Genomic DNA, 23,624 nt, shown 5'->3' with positions numbered 1-23,624 from the left:
CATCCACATACTGCACTGTGTGCTCACCATCTGGTAAAGTTGGTAAGGTTCTTTAATCTCAATGTTCACACCAATTCTTTAATGTACATTTTACTGCACTTTATAGACAGCAAGGCGGATTCATAAAATAAATAATTTAGCTGAAGGTCACTTACCTAGTGAGTGTCAGGGTCAGGTTCAAACCGAACTCACTCCCTCCCTCTTGTATCCAATAAGCATTTTCTAAGCCAAGCCAATAAGCATCTTCTATGTGTCAGGCATGGTGCTACATACCAGTTTTGTTGTTAGGACTATCTTTTCACTTTTTTCTTTTTATTTATTGTGGTAAAAACAACATAAATTTACCGTCAACATTTTTTAAATGTAATTAACAGTATTGTTAACTACATGTACAGTGTTGTTTTCATCTTGCATGACTGAAACTCTACAACCACTGAACAACTCCCAATTTCCCCTAATTTTTAAAAATCTTTTTATTTTTAATAAATTTCAGTTTTACAGAAGGCCTGCAAAGAAAGTACAAAGAGTTCTCAATATATGTTTGTCCAGCTTCTCCTAGCACTAATGCTACGGCATTGTTCTAACTGGCAAATGGGATAATCAATGATTACATCGTGTATCATCAAATAATCCCGACAGCCCAACTCTGTGGCAGGCAGTAAGTGGCTCCAGCTAGTGCTTCCATCTTTGACTACACATCTCTGTTCTCCACTGACTTTTGACTCTACCTATCCTCACCCCTGCATCACCTCAAGAGTAGGGAATTAAGCAAAGAAGGGGAATTAAGAAAATTACCGGAAACCAAAGGTTCTTGATCCCCATAAGAACTCTTAAGCCACTGTGAATGGGGCCTAAAGCCATAGAAAAAAATTGTTTTTGAAATCCAGAACCTCAGGGAAATCTTAAATAAGAAAGAATAATAGTGAGGAGAATAAATAAATATAAGTAAATCAGTGTTAGCTTTATGAAATGAGATATCATGCCAAGTCTTTTACCTATATCAATTCATTCTATCCTGAACCAGCCCATAAGGACGGTAACCACTATTATCTCCATTTTAGAAATGAGTAAACCCAGGTGCAAAGAAGTTCAGTTTTACTGAAAGTTTCACAGCTAATGAAACACTTCCCTTATCTGGTAAGAGGGAGAAAACAGGGCTCCCATCTATTTGCTTTGAATTTCTAAATTCCTAGATTCTTGGACTCAGGAAGTTATCTTTTAATAACAATGGCCACCATCCAGACATCAGATCTGACCAATCTCTAGCTCAACAAAACCATTGACAAGTGCAGCATTTTTCAGCCCGAGTAATCTCTTGTAATTGTTTCCAGGGGAAGTGAAGAAACTTCTGAAGAACTTGCACAACACCACTTTAAAGCAGGATTCCAAAAGGCCTTTCACCAACGTTATGCCACGGGACATTACCTACCTCCCACCTGCAGCCTCCCCTCACCATCCGTGCAGGCAACATGCTGACTGAAGCTCACTCTTCAAGGACAGCCTGGATGCCCTTCAGTCCCATGCTGCTTTATTATACTGACTTGCTCCTCTCAAACTGTGGAGCCTGAGTTCACTTCCAAGAATTCTCGCATCTCTGACAACACAGCAGAATGGAGAGCAAAGAAAGAGAATGGTGTATTTCGGGCACCACAAATATAATACAATCTATTTGCTCCATCAAACATGCTGGTCTAAAAATAGTTTTTGCTTCCAAAGAATCCTTTGTTTACCCTTAGATTCACTTTGTTTCAGGCTAAAGTGATGAACTTTGAATCATTCAAACCTACTTTGTTGGTCTTTAGGATTTTCAGGTACTACGGTACGTACAATTACTATATAAGCATGGTTACTTCCAAGTAATACAAAAACACACAGCCAAGGGCCTGACCTAGGTTCACCCCTGGAATTGGGGAGCTGGCAGAAAGTGACACAGACACTATTAGAGCTACTAAACAGAAGGAAAGATAAGTGCTGCCCAAATCCAGGAAGGACAGAGGTATCTCAGGAAACATGGAGGAATAAATGTTTCTCAAAAACAGCCTCTGTTGCTGGTTACCGACTAAGATCAGTGAGAAAAGGTTTCAGTGGGATCTCAAACAGAGTCACTCAAAGGTCCTTCAGTTTGGCCCTGAGAAACCTGCTCAATAAATGACACAATAAATGACACCAAGGCTGTTTTTGAGAAAGGGAGAGCATAGGGTTGGGGCAGCCCCAATCAGGGGAGCCAGGCAGTAAAGAGCTGAGTTTTCTTCTCACCAGCAGTACCTGACATCACTGCAAACAGAAACTGTGGTGACTCATCAGGATGAATTCACAGGAAAATAAATTAAAAAAACAGTGAAGGGAAAGCTTGGCGTTCCAGTTACAAAATAAGACGGGTAGAGACTTCAGGTCATGAACCACTATGAGTGCCCCCTGAGACTTTTCTGAAAGCTTTCCCATCTATTGGAACTGAAGAATTCTGTTTCATTCTCTAAAAGTCCAGTTCCAATGCCTCAACTCCCCTGCGGAGTCCTCCTGACTTCCTCAGACAAATGCAGCCACTCTCCTCTCTGTGCCTTCATAGTCCTTTGTTAAACACACCATTACAACCTTCGCTTGCTTTGTGTTGTAGATATCACCCACCAGACTATATTAGGCGATAACATTGGTTTTTATTCATTCCATAGTCAGTGCTTAGAACAGAGTAGGTGCTCAATAAATGGATGAATGTCCACCAGCAGGACTATCAGAGTCCCCAGAACCATAGCAGTCTATAGGAAAATCCATGATCAACTTATGAAATCAACTTACTTGAAAACCAATATAATCCTAGTCTTGGACAACTACATCAATCCCCTCCTTGCACCCTCTAAAACAAGAACGAGGACACTTCTCCCACGACTGCCCTCTAGAAAAAGGAATGGAAATTTAGATGGGGCTGGCATCTTTGAGGATGACACCACCAAACAAATTAAACTGGTTTCAATCTCACATCAACTGTGCTCAATCTAAAGGAGGAGACTTGGAGGTTGATGAAAAATACCTACAAAATCAATTTCTGACTTTTTCCTTCCTCTGCCTGTGAGAGAATGAAAACCAAGAAGACTGATAATACAATTAAAACCAAGTCTACAGGCCCTGGCCGGTTGGCTCAGTGGTAGAGTGTCGGCCTGGTGTGCAGGGGTCCCAGGTTCGATTCCCGGCCGGGGCACACAGGACAAGCGCCCATCTGCTTCTCCACCCCTCCCCCTCTCCTTCCTCTCTGTCTCTCTCTTCCCCTCCCGCAGCGAGGCTCCATTGGAGCAAAGATGGCCCGGGTGCTGGGGATGGCTCCTTGGCCTCTGCCCCAGGCGCTAGAGTGGCTCTGGTCGCAGCAAAGCGATGCCCCGGAGGGGCAGAGCATCACCCCCTGGTGGGCAGAGCCTCGCCCCCTGGTGGGCGTGCCGGGTGGATCCCGGTAGGGCGCAGGCAGGAGTCTGACTGTCTCTCCCTGTTTCCAGCTTCAGAAAAATACAAAAAAACAAACAAACAAAAATAACCAAAAAAAACCAAGTCTACAACAACCTGTCATTTCCTCCTACTCAGCCTGAATAAAAAGTCATCTGGGTCTCTGGCAGTCACTTGCTGTCTGTCCAGCCCTTCCTGTTGTAAACGAATACCTGAGATGCTGATGACACAATCACCTGCAACTATGAGGGCTCATTTCTGATGCTAAGGGAGAAGACTAGGGAATGCCCCTGGAAAGCCACTGTGCAAGCCTTTTTCATTCTGTTCAGTGGATATCAGAGCCATAACTAATGTACAGATACAAGTAAATCAGGAAAGTGTGGACTGTGACTTGACAGGATCCAGGAGCACCAACCTAGAACAATCTGTGTCTCAATACTTAGGACAGCTGGCCCAAAGACAGATGGTCCAAGGGCTCTCCCCAGCTCTCACAGGACCCAGTCTCCTAGCCCTCAGCCTTACTCCACCAATATCAATACAAGACTCCATAAGCAAGAGGCCAATAAGCAATTCTAAATAAAACTTACTCATGGGCTGAGTCGCTTCCTTTCCCTCGATGTTCAAGATCTAATTCAGGTTAAGCAACATAAGAGGACAGGCAGTGGGTTATTAGATAATTACAGGATTTCAAGGTTGGGATTGACTCTATCAAACAAACATTCGCCTTCCTCTTCCAAGGCAATAACCATTTACACTTTCTCAACCAACAAGACACAACCCTCCCCCTCAACTCCAGAAGCCTAAAAACTGCAAGAGCAGTACCCTTAAGTCCCCCAAACTCCTGTATTGTGAAAAAATTAATTCATTTTTAGAGGAAGATTAAGTTCTTTTTCCCACGAAGTCAAAGAGAGGCACTTATGTCACTTGTCCATCAGCACCTAAGTGACTTCCCCGTCAGCTGCCCAGACAACCAGGACCTCACAAGTATGACTGGAGAGATGGGCCAAACAGAAGTGCTGAGAAGCAAGACAGCTTTATGACTAGACTGCCTGGCGGGTGAGCCCAGCTCCATCACTCACTAGCTGTTGTCTTAAAATGAGAGGAAAATACTAGACCTATCTCATGCTTATAAAGAAAGTGAGGTTTAATTAATCTACTTAAAACAGTAACTGCTATATTTCCTCTGAAAATGAAGAAGTAGAGCCAGTGTTTTCTTAAAAACATGCTATTCTACATTCATAAGAATTTTTCAACGTGACAGCAAAAACATTAGGTTGAACCACATGACACTTCCAACATTTGACCATTGTTTTAACCCACAAAAAAAATGGTGATTTCGTATGGTTAAGTCAAATAGGTATGAGTAAGAACACAAAGCAGTGCATTTCAATTTATCCTAAGTCCCTACAGAAGCTCAGGCCTTTTATAGAAAAATCCTTTAAAAAAATCCTTTAGGCCCTGGCTGGTTGGCTCAGTGGTAGAGCGTCGGCCTGGTGTGCAGGAGTCCCGGATTCGATTCCTGGCCAGGGCACACAGGAAAAGCGCCCATCTGCTTCTCCACCCCTCCCCCTCTCCTTCCTCTCTGTCTCTCTCTTCCCCTCCCGCAGCCGAGGCTCCATTGGAGCAAAAGATGGCCCGGGCGCTGGGGATGACTCCTTGGCCTCTGCCTCAGGCGCTAGAATGGCTCTGGTCGTGACAGAGTGACGCCCCGGATGGGCAGAGCGTCGCCCCCTGGTGGGTGTGCCGGGTGGATCCCGGTCGGGCGCATGCGGGAGTCTGTCTGACTGCCTCCCCGTTTCCAGCTTCAGAAAAATACAAAAAAAAAAAAATCCTTTAAAAAAATCAAGTATCTGTGTGGGGGTGATCCTCTCATCCCCAGTTTGGTCTGCAGGACTTTGTCAAGTTTGAGCAACCTTGGCTATTTGGGGAGCTGACAGGCTGCCAAGCTGGCTCCCAGCTGTCACCACCTGTTACTTTGATAACTGTAGCTCCAGGGCTACTGGGACCATTTGCAGAACCCCAAGTACATACAGGAAGCTCAGAGGTGCAAGAGGTCCAAGCTGTAGTGACCAGAGAACCCCACAGCACTCGTCTCCTCCTAATGGTGCTTTTTGCTTGCAAGGAAACTTTATGACATAGTCACAGTCCTTGTCCTGACCAGTGCCATCTGGTTGTACCTGGCGTCACTCAGAAAACTAGTTTAAAAGAGGTCTCGGAGACCCCAACATTAAGCATCTTTTATCTTGGAAAGTTTTTCCGTAAGTCTAAAACCTTTAAAATTGGAAAACAAAGCATTTCACTTACGGTCAAGTTCAATTAACACAGATCCCATCTGTAGCAATATCCTGCCAATTCAGAATTATTTCCAAATTTTTAAAAAATTTAAGTTTAATTATATACAAAGACACAGGCAATGGCCCTTTATAAAGACTTTTATTTATTTATTTATTTATTTATTTTACAGAGACAGAGCAAGAGTCAGAGAGAGGGACAGATAGGGACAGACAGACAGGAATGGAGAAAGATGAGAAGCATCAATCATCAGTTTTTCATTGTGGCACTTTAGTTGTTCATCAATCGCCCTCTCATATGTGCCTTTACCGCAGAGCTACAGCAGACCAAGTAACCCCTCGCTCAAGCCAGCGACGTTGGGTCCAAGCTGGTGAGCTTTGCTCAAACCAGATTAGCCCGCGCTCAAGCTGGCGACCTCGGGGTCTCTAACCTGGGTCCTCCACATCCCAGTCTGACGCTCTATCCACTGTGCCACCGCCTGGTCAGGCTATAAAGACTTTAATAAAAAATTTTAGATGCACTGTGTGGTTTTACGTCTTCCTTTTATATCGATAAGATAACAGTTCTTTTCAACTACTGGCCCAGTAATAATGGGATAGCAACAGAATCTTTCCCTGACCTATAAACTAAGAATAGTTAGAAACATCTATATATATCTAGAAGCACTTGTACTTGTCTGAACCCTTTTAAATAAAGACCAGCATGCAAATACACACTTAAGTTTTAATGGTGCTAGGCTTCATTGTTTTAGAACACATAAAATATGATTCCACGTTATTACATGAAATGAACGCTTGGACCAAGGGCATCAATCAGCCTCTCATGAAGGTGCACAGATGATCTTATTAGTTTTGGCTTAATGACATATTTCAACTGGACTGGACTGCTCCACCTCCTTCAACATCAAGATCATTTATGAAGCCCAAAACTTGTATTAGCTCTGAATGAAAGTAGCAAGTAAACTTTTTCTTAACACCAGACCATATACTTTCATGTTTCTCAGCTAACATTAAGAGATCACTGCAAAAGAAACTGAAGAACTAATGCTGCCTCATGAAGTCCCTCTTCTTAATATTTTATGTCTACACAAGATGAGATGGGGGTAGAGGCAGATGGCAGCACCATACTATCTCAGGCTTTCCAGTGCCCCAGAAGAGAGTCCTGGGCATCTGCCCTCCCCTGGCATTTTTATTTAATGTTATAATTAACTTAATATTTAATCATTTAAAAAATTAATTTAAACTGCAGGTTCATCTAGCATTCTTTTCACAGTGACTCTGTTGGCTCACGTGTGTTTACAGCACTCCTTTTTGAAAACTGAGAGCATATTTTGCTCTAAAGATATCTCTGCCCCATGGCACACTATTATGGCTGCCACCAACCTTCTTTTCTAGAGGCAGAAGGATGCCAGAAGATTCTGTGAGCAGTAGATCTTAGCATGAGTGCTTACATATGAGCACAACACACACCTCTAAGAGTGACTGTGCAATTGGGAACAGCAGATGGCAGCTTACTGCTCATTACATAGGACAAGGGAAGAAGTCTAAACGTCTACCTCCATCACCCCAACTCCAATACATCCACCCAAGAAAACAAGAGCTTCACAGTCTGCAGAATTTAGGAGTCACTAGTGTGAAGCTAACATATAGTATAGTTTAGTGGTAAAAAGTATGACTTTTGAAGTCAAACAAGTTATTAATTTATAAAATAAATTACATGCTTAATTTCTCCAGATCTCAGTTTACCAAACAAAGCACAAGGGTTAGCACACAGCAGATGAGTAATTTATAAGGTCACAGTCATGGATATAATCCCATACAAGGCTTTTAAAAAAACTCAGAAAACCACATGGTTTCAATCTTCATTCTGAAACTCAGAAGTACCACACACGTCAATAAAAGGGGAAGAGGAAATAAGAGAAAAACGACTCAAGACTACATGTCTCCCTACTGGTTTGCTTAATGCTACTCCTTTCAAAAAAAAGACCAGTATGCAAATACACACTTATGTTTTAATGATGCTAGGCTTCACTGTTTTAGAATACACATAAAATACGAGTTCACCAAAGGAAATGCTACAGACATTTGACACAGACATCATGAACATTACATGTCAGCTGACTTTTCAGCTGTATATAAAATAAAGAGTGACTAGATGCCAACAAGCCTGTATATTCTATGGGAAGAAGCCCTACACACAGGCACACTGGTTGCCTCACAATGAGAAAACAGCCTTTTCACGGAGATGGCACCGGAAGTGAAAAAGGAAGCCAAAACTGAAGCCAAAGCAAAAGGCTTTGAAGGCAAAGAAAGCAGTGCTGAAAGACGTCACAGACACACACACACTCTCTCTCTCTCTCTCTCTCTCTCTCTCTCTCTCGCGCGCGCTCTCTCTCGCTCTCTCGCTCTCTCGTGCGCGCGCTCTCTCTCTCTCTCTCTCACACACACACACACACACACACACACACACACACACACACACACACAAGATCCAGCAGCCGAAGACACTGTGGCTCTGGAGGCAGCCTAAATATCCTCAGAAGAGCGCCCCAGCAGAAACAAGCTTGACCATTATGCAATCAGCAAGTTACCCTGGCCTACCAGACTCCCGGACTACCAAGTCAGCCATGAGGAAGATAGAAGACAACAGTGCGCTTGTGTTCATTGTGGATGTCAAGGACAACAAGCACCAGATCAAATAGTCTGTGAAGAAGTTCTAGGACATGGCCAAGGTCAACACCCTGATCAGGATGGAGAGAAGGAGGCATATGTTCGACTGGCTTCTGACTATGATGCTTTGAATGCTGCCAACAAAATTGGGATCATCTAAACTGAATTCAGCTGGCTAATTCTAAACATAAAACTTTTACATGGTAAAATAAAGTAAAAACAGGAAAGCTGATAGAAAAACTATACAAAGCACAACAAGAATTCTAGTCCAAAGCTAGTTAGTATGAAAATATCCTGTGTGTGTGTGCATATGTGTGTGTTGTATATACATAACTCACTAGACCCTGGAAAGTATACCTATCATATTAATCACAAGAGCTATCATTTATGGAAGAGTTATTTTATAACAAGTTTTTCCTTCCCAATTTCTTTTAAAATAAGGAAAATGAGGTGAAGAGGGGTTTGCTGTTCCAATGCAACAGAGTTTAAGCAACAAAACTTAAATTTAAACCCAAGACTCTGTACTCCAAAACCATGCTATCACTTTATAAGCACAGTGCTCAGCATAACTATTTATGCTCACAATTGAACCTGACTAATAAACAAAAATAAGCCTGACCTGTGATGGTGCAGTGGATAAAGCGTTGACCTGGAATGCTGAGGTCGCCAGTTCAAAACCCTGGGCTTGTCCGGTCAAGGCACATACAAGAGAAACAACTACTATGAGTTGCTTCTCCCCCTGTTTTTTCTCTCTCTCCTTCTCTCTTCCCCCGCCCTTTCTCAAGTCAATAAAAATTAAAAATAAATAAATAAAAATGGTGCTCAGTGGAAAGGCACAGCAAATATATTTACCTTTTTCATTAAAGTAGTTCAAGTTTTTTAAATACAGTGATTATAAGAATAACCTCTCACCCATCTAGAAAACTTGGTTATCCCAAAATGATTCATCCGTAAGAATTCAAGAGTCAAGAATGTACTGTAATTACATGTACATCTGAAAAGAAAAATCACTCCTTAACTCTGGAAACATTTGAAAATACAGAATGCAACAGTTTTGAAAATTCTTTCATTTGGAATTTCATTGAAGTTTATCTGCTTATTAGTCTGATAATCTTAGAAATGAAAGGTAAAATTAACATTATATGTCTTGTATATTAGGGACCAAAATAATTATGTCAACAATTATTTCAAATTTCCCTTTTTGTTTCTTATTGTAGACTTAAAGCAAGGTTAGCTTTCCTTTGCAAGGCTATTTCATCAGAAAGGAACAATAAAACTGATTTATACATGGAAGGAACTGTGAAAATGTGAACAAATCACCTTCATTTTCTTTAAATCAAGAATAGTGGTTTAGTAGTTATGTATTAGTACGCACATTCGCACATTTGACTTTAACCCAAATGAAAGTTTAAGCTCCAATTTAATATCAAAATGTAACTATGTAGCATGTTCTGTCTGGACATGATTTTTAGACTCTAAGCCAAGTATCGGTAAATGTTGTGCCTACCTCAGGAGAACAAATAATAGTAGAGTACTACTATAATAATAGCAATAGTAATGTAATAGTAATAGTAGATAACATAATTCACCAAATATAAGACTTTTTCCCCCAAAATTATATTGTAGGGTGTGGAGTAAAATAGGGGAAGAGCCTCTCATATTATGGGGAACACTTTGAGTTGTGTATATCACTTTCTTGTTCAAAATAAAGTAACTGTCTCAATTTAAAAAAGAAAGGAAAAGACCAAAAGAAGAATATCATCATGTGAACAGTTAAGTGCAGCACTACAGTTGCTTTTCTTTAAAAATTAAAAAATTAAAAACCTGACCAGGTGGTGGCGCAGTGGACAGAGCGCGGGATTGGGATGCAGAGGACCCAGGTTTGAAACCCCCAGGTCACCAGCTTGAGCGCGGGTTCATCTGGTTCGAGCAAGGCTCACCAGCTTGAGCCCAAGGTTGCCGGTTTGAGCAAAGGGTCAATGGATCTGCTATAGCCCCCTAGTCAAGGAACATATGAGAAAACAATCAATGACCAACTAAGGTGCCTCAACTAGGAATTGATGCTTCTCATCTCTTCCCCCTTCCTGTCTCTCCCTATCTGTCCCTCTCTCTGTCACAAAATAATAATTAAAATTAAGAAATTATTGTATTTAATCCCTATCAATATTTTAAAAACAATTATGATAATATGCCTACCTTTATTTTATGATTGGGTTATATCTAACTAATGGAAAATTATACAAAAGCCAGAAAAACTATAAAACTATGAAGAGAAGTAAATACTGTAAAATCATGAAAGCAAAGTACAGAATGGTATATAGAGTATGGTACCTTTTGTACAAAAACAGAGAAAGAATATAGACCTGCATCTGAACACAAGAAGTTAATAAAGGAGGATACATAAGGGGACAGGGAAGGAAGCTGACAGGAACAAGGATGTGAGCAAGTCTTCTCAATTTGTACCTTGTTTTACTTTCTGAACCATATGACTATAGTACCCATGTCAAACAAAATGTCAACACCGCAACACCAATAATAATAGTAATAATAACAGTAATGGAGAGTTAAACTCCTGCCCAGGAAACCTTGGTAAGAGAAAGATTTTCCACCCATAAGGTGAAAGGCATTAGGGTTTAGCAATAAATTACACAGGGATCCTTTCCTACTTCCCTGGAAGCAGAGAGGAAAAAGAGAGTGATTTATAGATCACCTATCTGTGTTTTCTGCACGTTATCTCATTCAATATTCAGATTAAGCCCAGTAGATATAACCAGACCCATTTCTGTAAATAAGTCAATGACAAGGTATGTGGTAACTTGCCCCAAGTCACAAGACTGTGACTGGAACTCATGCTCTTATCTGCTGAAACTCTCAAAAGGAACTATTTAAGTCTCAGTAAAAATAAAGATCCTGTAAGTCAGTACTTCACCCATAACCACACTTCCTTGCACAGTGTTTCCTCTAATAATCTCAGTTTTCTAGGTTTTAAGAATAAGTGCTTGTTAAATAAAGCACACATTCTACATCTACACTAGCAAAGGGTTTTCTACATTTTGTACTTATTAATAACCAAAAACAGTTAATTATGTATAATGTTATCAGAGGATTATTTTTCCCTTCATTGAGGATTAACTATGGAAATGCATGCAAAGTCTCTGAATAATAAATTTCACAGAAATTGTAAATCATCTTTTGCAATAAGATGATAAAAACTATGTCACTAGGAAAGGAGGGAGGAAAGAATAGAAACTGATATTTTATTGGGCACTTATATATACCAGTCACTGTTCTAAGTGCTTTAAATATAAGGACTAAATTCTCATAACAACCCTATGAGGTATGTACTATTATTTCCATTTTATAAATGAGTAAACTGAGACAGAGAAGTTAAATAACTTGCCCACAGAAACTGTCCTAACTCTATGCCCACATTATCCCACCCCCACCCCCCGCAATACTCCCCACAGAGCACTTCCAGTGGGCAGCAACTGAAGATGAACCACAGAACAGCTCATCTCTAGCAAGTCAGTGAATGGTTTGTGATTTTATACATTTTATGGTATTCGTTCTAGTATTTTAAGAGAAAGAGGCTTCAAGTGACTGCCAAATGGTCTGATGAGACAAAAAAAGATTTAAAACTTCTGATTTCAGAGGCTTGGGCTACTGTCCAAGCAAAAGATGACACCTAATGAAGGGAGGGAGTGCAGATGGAAACGCAAGGGGACATAGAAGCTGCATTTCTCACACGATTTCATATTAGGAAATGTGAAGTGAACAAGTGGTAAAATATATTTGGAAAAGCATTGATTGAGTCATTTGATATTCAAGGAAATGTTCGTTTCTTTACTGTAAAACTTCTTGAAACTTTAGTATGTTAACATATTGATACATTTTGGTTCTCCTAGAAAAAATATAAACTAAGCAACATCACGCAATTCCCAAACTTATCTGATCACGAAATTCTTTACTGGCAGAAGTCTTTGAGAACAATCATGCTCAGGGAAGCACTGGATTAAAAAGATGTTTAGGAGATATGTATCAATTGACTGGTGATGAGTCAAAATAGGCCCCAGTTCTGGATCAGTTAACCAGGGAAGGTGATATGACAGGGAGGTTATAATAAGGGGCAGTTTTTAAGGAAAAAAAAATAAACCTAGTTTTGGACCTGTTTGAGTTAGCTATCTAAAAAGCTGCCAGTTCAAAAAATAATTGAAACCAGGTTTCAATTAAAATGAGGAGATATTTATACATTCATGTTCATAGCAGCAATATTCACAACAGCCAAAAGGTAAAAGCAACACAATGTCTATTGACAGATGAATGAATAAATAAAATGCATTATATACAGTCAAGGGAATATTATTCAGTTTCTAAAAACAATTCTGACACACGCTACAACATGGATGAACCTTGAGGACATTATTCTAAGTGAAATAAGTCAGACACAAAAGGACAAATATTACATAAATATGATCCCACTTATATGAGGTACCTAGAGTAGTCAAATTCATAGACAGAAAGTAGAATTGAGCAGCAAGAGAAAAGCAGTAAGTTACCTACAAAAGAGCTCCCATAAGACTGTTAGCTGATTTCCCAACAGAAGCTTTTCAGGCCAAGGGATTGGCACAAGATAGTCAAAGTGATGAAAAGCAAGAACCTATAATCAAGATTACTCTGACCAGCAAAGCTATCATATAGAATTGAAGAACAAAGAGCTTCCCAGACAAGAAAAAGTTAAAGGAGAGTATCACCACCAAGCCAGTATTGCAAGAAATGTTAAAAAGTCTTTGTTAGGAGAAGGAACAAAAAAGATTTTTAAAAAATTATAAAATGGCAATAAATACATATCTGTCAACAATTATTTTAAATGCTCCAAATCAAAAGACATATAGTGGCTAACTGGATAAAAAAGACAAAGATCCTTACATATGTTCTCTACAAGAGACTCAATTCAGATCAAAGACACAAAAACAAAGTAAAGGTATGGAAAAAGCTACTTCATGAAAATGAAAAAAAATTTTTTTTGAGTAGCAATACTTAAACAACATGGATGGCCTGACCAGGCAGTGCTGCAGTGGATAGAACATCAGACTGGGATGTAGAGGACCCAGGTTCGAGACCCCGAGGTCACCAACTTGAGAGTGGGCTCATCTGGTTTGAGCAAAGCTCACCAGCTTGGACCCAAGGTCACTGGCAAGGGGTTACTTGGTCTGCTGAAGGCCCACAGTCAAGGCACAGATGAGAAAGCAATAAATGAACAACTAAGATGTCACAATGAAAAACTGATGGTTCATGCTTCTCATCTCTCTCCCTTCCTGTCTGTCTGTCCCTATCTATCTCTCTCTCTGTCTATAAAAAAATAAAAAAATTTAAAAATAAAAAAAGCACAACATGGATGAATCTAAAGAGTACCATGCTGAGTGAAATAAGTCCGAGAGAGAAAGACAAATGCCATATGATTTTCCTTATATATGGAATCTAAAAAACAAAATAAGCAGAATAAAAACAGACTCAGGACATACAGATGGCCAATAGGCATATGAAAAAATGCTCAACATCACTAATCATCAGAGAAATGCAAATTAAAACCACAATGAGATACCACCTCACACCTGTCAGAATGGCACTCATCAACAAATCAACACACAAGTGCTGGCGAGGATGTGGAGAAAAGGGAACCCTCCTGCACTGCTGGTGGGAATGCAGACTTGTGCAGCCACTGTGGAAAACAGAGTGGCATTTCCGCAAAGAATTAAAAATGGAACTGCTGCCTGACCAGGCAGTGGAGCAGTGGATAGAGTGTCGGACTGGGAAACGGAGGATCCAGGTTTAAAACCCTGAGGTCGCTGGCTTGAGTGCAGGCTTATTCGGCTTGAGTATGAGCTCACCAGCTTAAGTGCTGGGTCACTAGCTTAAAACTCAAGGTTGCTGGTTTGAGCCCAAGGTCACTGGCTTGAGCAAGGAATTTCTCACTCTGCTGTGGCCCCCCACCGGTCAAGGCACATATGAGAAAGCAATCAATGAACAACTAAGGAGCTACAAGGAAGAACTGATGTTTCTCATCTCTCTCCCTTCCTGTCTATCTGTCCCTATCTGTCCCTCTCTCTGACTCTGTCTCTATCAAAAAAAGTAAAATTAAAAAAAAAAAAAAAATGGAACTGCCTGTTGACCCAGCTATCCCACTTTTAGGAATATATTCTAAGAATCCCAAAACACTAACTCAAAAGGAGATATGCACCCCCATGTTTATTGCAGCATTGTTTACAAAAGCAAAGATCTAGAAACGGCCCAAGTGTCCATCAGTGGACAAGTAGATAAAAAAAAGCTGTGGTACATATACACAATGGAATAATACTATGTGGCTGTGAAAAAGAAGGAAATCTTATTTTTTTGTGATGGTGGGGACCTGGAGATTATTATGCTAAGTGAAATAAGCCAGGCAGAGAAAAACAAATATCATTTGATCTCACTTATATGTGGAATCTAATAAACATGGTGAACTGAGGAACAAAACAGAGGTAGAGGGGGGTCACGAGGAGCAAGGGACAACTGTGAGGGGACGGGACCAGAGAAGGTGAAGGGATTAGTGAAATTATACATAGATAATTTATAGATACAGATAACAGGACAGCAAGTCCCAGAGGGAAGGGGGGAGGGAGTCAATAGGAGAGGGGCAAAGAGGGTGTAATGGGGGGCACATTGTTGGGGGGCGAGGCTGTTATATTGAGTGGGACTTGAATCCACTTTAACACAATAAATTTAAAAACCTAATAAAACAAATAAACAAAAAGAAACAGTCTGATTCAGAGAACATTTTGACAGTTGGCAGGTGGTAAGGTTTGGGGGATGGGTGAAAAAGATGAAAGGATTAAGAGTCAAATTGGTAGTTACAGATTAATTATGGGGGTGTAAAGTACTGCATAAGGAATATAGTCAATAATATTGTAATAACTATGTATGGTGCCAGATAGACACTAGTTTTATTGGGGTGATCACTTCATAAGTTATACAAATGTCTAATCACTGTGTTGTACACCCGAAACTAATAAAATATTGTATGCCAACTGTAATTAAAAATTATTTAAGGAATAAAAAAAAGAATGGTGAAGAGAAACTAAAACTGAAACCTCTGCCCAAAGGCAATGGTTTCTGAGGGTATATACTATAAAGTCCAGTGCTTCACCCTCCCAAGAGCCTTTGCCATAAGTTCATCAGACATAATCTCCTCTGGTATTGTTCTTTTTTGTGTCAATGTTTTGAAATTCATAAATGGTATAATTTTATAGACCTAATACAACCTATATTCTCTAATGCAATATTTAAATTTTTTGTTGGTTTGTTTGTATTTTTACGAAGTGATAAGCAGGGGTAGGCAGACAGACTCCCGCATGAGCCTGACCAGGATCCACCCGCATGCCCACCAGGGAGCGATGCTCTGCCCATCTGGGTCGCTGCTCAGCTGCAATCAGAACCATTCTAGCACCTGAGGCGGAGGCCATGGAGCCATCCTCAGCGCCCGGGGCCAACTTTGCTCCAATGGAGCCTTGGCTGCGGGAGGGGAAGAGAGAGACAGAGAGGAAGGGGAGGGGGAGGGGTGGAGAAGCAGATGGGGGCTTCTCCTGTGTGCCCTGGCCGGGAATCGAACCCAGGAGTTTCACACGCTGGGCTGATGCTCTACCAGCCAGGGCTTAAATTTTAATATAATTATTAACTATATCAAAAAGAGAATATGGTTGCCAGGGGCTTGGAGAAAAGGGAAATGGGGGAGGGTGTCAGGGGGTTGTTTAAGGGGTATAGAGTTTCTTTTGTGCAAGATGAAAAGCTTTTTGGAGATAGGTTGTAAATAATATGAATGTACTTAAAACTACTGAACTATAACAAAAATGGTGAAGAAGGTAAATTTTATGTTGTGTAGTCTATCACAATTTAAAAAAAAATTTTTTTAACTGCCAGTTCAAGATGCAATGGCAGACATCTGTTGTCTTTATCTGTCTGGAAATCTCTTATCCTAGAGTAGTTGTAGTTGGGACTACAGATCCCAGTGTCCTGCCTGACTCCTATCCATGAATGACCAAGGAGTGACCCAAATAAGAATCCTTCAGGGAGATTTGATAAGTAGAAGCCAGAAGAGCATCATCTTGGGCCAGCCAATTGTTCTCCTTTAAGCCATTTGAAAACGTCACTGTGCCAAGAAATGAGACCAATGAAAGAGCAACAGAAAAAGTAGGACTCCTAATGAAGGGACCATGTTTGACACCGCTTGAGCACACAGTCTTCCCCACTCCCCTTAGGAGGCTCCAGTTATATGGGCCAATAAATCCCACCCACCCCCTTTTTTTTTGCTTAAGTTACCAAAGGAGAACTGACATAGACATCCAATAGAGAAGATATAATTAGGGGATATTTCAAAAAGAATATGAAGCGATAAAGTATCCCCTAATTTTTGTGAGCAGTGTATTTTACTGAGCAAAAGCTTCCTAAATAAGAATTTTCTCTCCATAGCTCCTTTTGGAATTTTATCTACAGTTATCACATATCTTTACTAGAACGTAGTACACAATTCCATAATTTAGTGAGTACAATTTCAAATTAACATAGTACTTTTTCTAGTTGGTAAATACCTTATTATATTAGGGCAGAAATACTATTACATTACTGAAAAATAAATATTTTAGTAAGTCATTATCAATCTAAATCTACACTAGATTATATATGTGAGATGTACAGTGTATAAAGATTTATATATAAACCTAATAGACAGTATTAGAAATAAAAATGTTTCTAAATTCCTTTAAGTATAGCATAGAAGAGTGTGCCTAAATATTACTATGAAACTGAGGCTTTAGACGGACTATTCTAACACTGAAATCAAAGAACAGGAAGATAATACACAGATCTGCCCCTTATTTGAAGGAAGAATTTCAACCTTTCCCAATTCTTCAACTCAGTGCTCCATTAACTATAGGTTCCTTTGGTTTGGTTTTCATTAATTAATGACAAGGCTTACTTTTATTAAATACAAATCTAATTGATAAATGTTTATGACTGCCTAGGTATAACAACTTACATGAACCAGGAGAAATGGAGAAAGGGGCAAATAAAGGGAGAAGTAATGTGCCAAGCAAGGTACTATCTAAGCAGACTCTTGCTTATGTTAGTGCAGGGGTCGGGAACCTGTGGCTCTTTTGATGGCTGCATCTGGCTCGCAGACAAATCTTTAATTTAAAAAATGTTAAAAATATAAAACATTCTCATGTATTATAATTCATTTATTTCCTACCGCTCATGTTCATGATTGCGGGTGGCTGGAGCCAATCACAGCTATCCTTCGGGACAACATCAAATTTTTATTGGATAATGCATAACGTACACGGGTCGCTGTATGGCTCTCACAGAATTACATTTTAAAATATGTGGTGTTCATGGCTCTCTCAGCCAAAAAGGTTCCCAACCCCTGTGTTGAAGGATGTTAAAAGGCTGTCATGCTAGGAATTAACATCAAACCAGTTTCATATCCACAAACCTGAAACACACCACAAAGGTGCGTAGAGAAGCCTGAAGCAAATCTTAAATGTGAACTGCGCTCCCGAGAAAGTGCAGATATGAGTTCATTGTCACAGTCTGCAAAGACAAACTAGCCTTGTTGATTTCACTGATGCAGACCTGGCCAATAAAATAACTTCAGGACATTGGGAATATTATCGCAGGAAATCTTTATAACCGCTAACCAGAAAAAAAACGTCTTCTGAAATTGCTTTTCGGCTTCCCAATTAGCAACCTGTTTTTTAATCATAAGGGGGAAAAAAGAAGACCTTTATTTTACTTGGAAGGGTTTTCAAGGTTCATTGCAACACACCTGGCAAACACAAAATGACAACGCTGGCCTCTTCCACAGGACTATCTTCCAGTAATTTAAGTTGGCTTCCACCTTACATCTCCATAGCAAATCTTGAAAACTGGCAGCCCAGAATGTTGATGGTGCTCTGGGGGAAATCTGTTAGAAACTCTGCTCAGGTCTCCCACAGTGCCCAGGACTGTCTATTCACCAAGGAATCCACACAACCTACTCTTCTAAAAAACCAACTTGGCAGATTCATCATGTTTCCAAGTAGAGTGTGTGCTTTTAAAATCATGGCATAGATAAGTATCCAAAAATCTTAAAATGTGAAAAATTTTCAGAAAATACAAAGCAACTTAGTCTCCTAAAGAAAAAATCAGAAAAGTCCACAAAAATGGAGGCTCAAAGATGTTTATAACAGGAATGTTTTTAATAGGAAACACAAACAATATATATTTATACGTTCCACATCAGAAAGTTATGTAAATAAACTTTCGTTCATCCATACTCCAGAAAACTATGTACCATAAAAGTTGTCACCTAACCAAAAGTTATTACTTTATAGAGGTAAATGATGAGAAGTCAGTTACCTGCTAAAAAAGCCAGACTACAAAACAGCATTATCTTCTATAATCTCCATGAAATTATTTTTAATTTATAGGTCTGTATATAAATAAAATAGAGTCTGCAATAATAAACACTAAACATTAACAAAAATGGTTATCTGAATGACGGGTCTTGGGTTTTAATTTTCCTAAAATGCAAATATGTTACTTGTTTAACTTCTTTTTAAAAAATTTTTTTCCATTGATTTGACAGAGAAAGAGGAAAGGTAGAGGAATGGGGGGATGGGAGAAGGAGGGGTGGGAGAAAGGGGGATGGGAGAATGGGGGGTGGGAGAATGGGGGATGGAAGAAAGGGGGGATGGGAGAAAGGGGGGATGGGAGAATGGGGGATGGGAGAAAGGGGGATGGGAGAATGGGGGATGGGGGAATGGGAGAAAGGGGGATGGGAGAAAGGGGGATGGGAGAATGGGGGATGGGGGAATGGGGGGTGGAAGAAGGGGGATGGGAGAATGGGGGATGGGAGAAAGGGGGGATGGGAGAATGGGAGATAGGAGAAAGGGGGATGGAAGAATGGGGGATGGGGGATGGGAGAATGGGGGATGGGGGAATGGGGGATGGAAGAAGGGGGATGGGAGAATGGGGGATGGGAGAAAGGGGGGATGGGAGAAAGGGGGGATGGGAGAAAGGGGGGATGGGAGAATGGGAGATGGGAGAAAGGGGGATGGAAGAATGGGGGATGGGGGGATGGGGGATGGGGGAATGGGGATGGGAGAAAGGGGGGGTGGGAGAATGGGGGATGGGAGAATGGGGGATGGGAGAATGGGGGATGGGAGAAAGGGGGATGGGAGAATGGGGGATGGGAGAATGGGGGATGGGAGAAAGGGGGATGGGGGAATGGGGGATGGGAGAATGGGGGATGGAAAAAAGGGGGGTGGGAGAATGGGGGTGGGAGAAAGGGGGATGGGAGAATGGGGGATGGGGGAAAGGGGGGATGGGGCATGGGGGAAGGGGGGGTGGGAGAAAGGGGGATGGGAGAATGGGGGGTGGGAGAATGGGGGATGGGAGAAAGGGGGATGGGGATGGGAGAAAGGAGGGATGGGAGAAAGGAGGGATGGGAGAAAGGGGGGATGGGAGAAAGGGGGGATGGGAGAAAGGGGGATGGGAGAAGGGGGGATGGGAGAAGGGGGGATGGGAGAAGGGGGGATGGGAGAATGGGGGATGGAAGAATGGGGGGTGGGAGAATGGGGGATGGGAGAAAGGGGGATGGGAAAAAGGGGGGATGGGAGAAAGGGGGGATGGGAGAAAGGGGGGATGGGAGAAGGGGGGATGGGAGAATGGGGGATGGGAGAAAGGGGGATGGAAGAATGGGGGATGGGGGAATGGGGGAATGGGGGATGGGAGAAAGGGGGGATGGGAGAATAGGGGTTGGGGGAGTGGGGGATGGGAGAATGGGGGATGGGAGAAAGGGGGGATGGAAGAATGGGGGATGGGAGAATGGGGAATGAGGGATGGGAGAATGGGGGATGGGAGAATGGGGGATGGGGGATGGGAGAATGGGGGATGGGAGAATGGGGGATGGGGGATGGGAGAAAGGGGGATGGGAGAAAGGGGGATGGGAGAAAGGGGGTAGAAGAATGGGAGATGGGAGAATTGGGGATGGGGAATGGGAGAATGGGGGATGAGGGAATGGGGGAGAGAAAGGGAGGGAAAGGAGAGAGAGGGAAGGAGGGAAGCAACAACTTGTTTTTCTACTTTAGTTGTTCCACTTTGTTGTGCACTCATTGATTATTTCTCATATGTGCCTGCCTGGGGATCAAATCCTCGAACTGTAGATGTCAGGATGACTTAAAATGTGAAATAAAGCCCTGGCCAGGTAGCTCAGATGATTAGAGAGTTGTCCCACTACAGCAAGGTTGCAGGTTTGATCCCTGGTCAGAGCACATACAAGAATCAACCAATGAATGCATAAATGGAACAGCAAATCAATATTTCTTTCTCCCCCACCTCCACTCTCTCTAAAATCAATAAATAAAATTTTAAATTCCGAATAAGAGTTTAAAAGAAGAATTTAAGAGCTATAGCAAATTTCTAATGACTGCCCAGAAAGAGCCAAAATTAAGATTCACATCTGAATTCTCTGAAGTAAATGTAGAAATAACTAACAGGACTCCAAATAAAACTATAACTACTTGTTGAATACAGACTGGATAAGTAAATCATCTAAAATTAATTCAAAAATAACTCTTTAGAGAAACAACTAAAAATGCAAGTGCCTAACGTCTACAGACACTAAACATAATACATAACAGTGGGCATCCCATAAAGTATGTATCTTTCTTGTATAAAACTGAAAGGTTATAATCATTTCAAATTTGCAGCCTGTTGCTTTCTAATGACAAGAAAAGGGTCAAGGCCCTGGCCGGTTGGCTCAGTGGTGGAGCGTCGGCCTGGCGTGCAGGAGTCCGGGTTCGATTCCCGGCCAGGGCACACAGGAAAAGCGCCCATCAGCTTCTCCACCCCTCCCCCTCTTCTTCCTCTCTGTCTCTCTCTTCCCCTCCCGCAGCAGAGGCTCCAGTGGAGCAGGGCGCTGCGGATGGCTCCATGGCCTCTGCCTCAGGTGCTAGAATGGCTCTGGTTGCAACAGAGCAACACCCCCAATGGGCAGAGCATCGCCCCCTGGTGGGCATGCCGGGTGGATCCCGGTCAGACGCATGCGGGAGTCTGACTGCCTCCCCATTTCCAGCTTCAGAAAAATACAAAAAAAATAAAATAAAATAAAATAAATTAAGAAATTTTTAAAAAGGGTCAAAAGTAAAAAAGAAAACTTTTCTCTCCTCAGAAGCCCAAATCTGGGTTAGCAGACTGCCCGCTTTGAGGCACCCTGTTTCAGCCTTAAACACTGACTGAATTACCTTTTCAGGTTGATTCACACAGTTGAGAATGCTGAGAGCAGGCTCAGCTGCAAGAACAAGAACACACAGGTAATTCTGACTCAGGCATGTGGTCAGGACCCTGACCAGGCCTGAGGACTAAGCTTCAGGGAGGTCCTGTGGAACCAGGCTGCAGCAGGAGGAGGCATTAGTTGCTGTGCTATTCCACCAAACTAGTCAAAAGCAGCGTAGCCATGGTCACCCATCACCGTGAGGAGAGTATCGAGTTTGGGGCTAGCTCAAAACTGCTCCACCTCTGAATCGCAGTTGCCTTAAGTCTCAAATAAAAGTTATAAAAGAAAGCACCTTTCCACCTGTAATGAGCTCTCTAAACTTTGTTTTTGCTGTTCTTAATATAACTTACTTCTATTAAGGTCTACTTAAGCTAGGGGTGCTTTGTAAAGTGGCTTTTCTCCTGGTACAAGAAACAACATAAAAAAGCAATGTCAGTCAAACAAGACAATGCCACAGTTAGCTTTTTTTTTTTTTAATTTCTCTTTTCTGTTTTAAAAATACTTTTATACTAGGTAAAGAACTTTATTAACCTTTGTTTCAAACTTTATTCCCAGGGTTAATTAGCTGCAAAGAATGATTTAAGTATAAGCAAAAACTGAAAAGAGCTGCAGTGTCCAAGGCGCATAGGCTTAAAAATATTAAGAGATCTAGATTTTATCATATCCATAAACAAAATTCGAAAAAGCAGTCATAATATAAAATAGCAGCTCCCAGTAACTTCTTCAAGTTTATCTTCTTCAGACGTTGACTCAATTTAGTTTGCTTCATTCCTGGAAGCCTCATCAAAATTCTCCACAAGATCTGGAACTTCATCATCATCCTCCTCTCCAGTAGCAGTGGTGCTTTTCCATCCACAGATTGTTTGGGCAGAGCTTCCGCCAGTCTCCTTAAACTCGTCAGACTGTCTGCACCTAGCCGGTTTAAGATGCTGGGTAGCATTTCTGTCAGCTGCTTTGTCTCAGCATGCCCTGTAATGGTGAAAGTGTTCACTGCCAGAGATGCCCGAACTTTAGGGTGTTAAAGTGGACCGCTGTTCCTTGGTTTGTGAACATATTTACCTCTTCAATACCAGAGATATTGTTTACCCCCAACTTCTTTAAGGAGAACTGAAGTTTTTTATCATCTGCTGTAGCTGTTCTGTGAACCACCTTCTTCTTTCTACGAGCAGTTCCTTCCCCACCAATGTGCACTTGTGCCCACAGTTTGGCAAGTTTCTCTTGGTTCATGGTAGTTTCTTTCATCTTGTTGGAGAGGAAACGGGGCTGTGCGGGGAACTAGGGTTAGCGCTCAGGGGGTCTTGGGCAGACCAGCTGAGAATAAACTCACACACGCGGGGACGCCCACAGTTAGCCTCGTATAACTGGTATTCATTGTGTTTAATAATATTTCACTGACCATCTGCTTGATAGCAGGCAAGGGCTGAAGCAGAACTAAAAGGATAAGAAGGAAAGACGTGGTCCCTAACCTCTAGAACTTCCAGTGTGGCAAGGGCCAGTGAGAGCAGCTTAACCTCTCTTCTCCCGTGAGACAGTGCCCTTCATAATGTTCAAAGTAATGGCTGAACCCTGTATAATTCTAATTTTTCTTATATACTCTCTAAAATCTCCTATCCATAAATACATCTTACATTTCTCAGAATCATTGGAACAAATGGGTATTTAGTTTGCTAAGCTCTATATGTGGCTACCTTCTGTATCATTTGTTGACTCAATCACAAATTCAACATGATGCTAAAGAAAAACACTAAAATGGTGACCCACAGAGGTCTTGGGCAAGTCACATAACTGCCTTGATACTTAGTTTTCTCTCTTGCAAAATTGGGAAAGGAACCGTCCCTAGGTGACTTTGATTTCTTCCAACTCTTAAAATTATAAAATTTTATGAT

The 23,624-nt window shown here is 41.4% G+C and overlaps 1 protein-coding gene and 1 pseudogene across 3 annotated transcripts in view; both read right to left on the bottom strand.

The window, feature by feature from the left end:
* Positions 1 to 23,624, bottom strand: part of JAK1 (Janus kinase 1) — a 158,553-nt gene that overhangs the window by 115,071 nt on the left and 19,858 nt on the right. The window lies entirely within an intron of this gene.
* Positions 22,312 to 23,073, bottom strand: LOC136329031 (transcription factor BTF3 pseudogene; annotated as a pseudogene).

The sequence above is a fragment of the Saccopteryx bilineata genome, chromosome 3 (assembly GCF_036850765.1).
Source record: "Saccopteryx bilineata isolate mSacBil1 chromosome 3, mSacBil1_pri_phased_curated, whole genome shotgun sequence".
In the NCBI taxonomy this organism is placed as follows: Eukaryota; Metazoa; Chordata; class Mammalia; order Chiroptera; family Emballonuridae; genus Saccopteryx; species Saccopteryx bilineata.
Note: the sequence above shows the minus strand (reverse complement) of the source record. Positions and strands in the feature narration are given on the sequence as shown.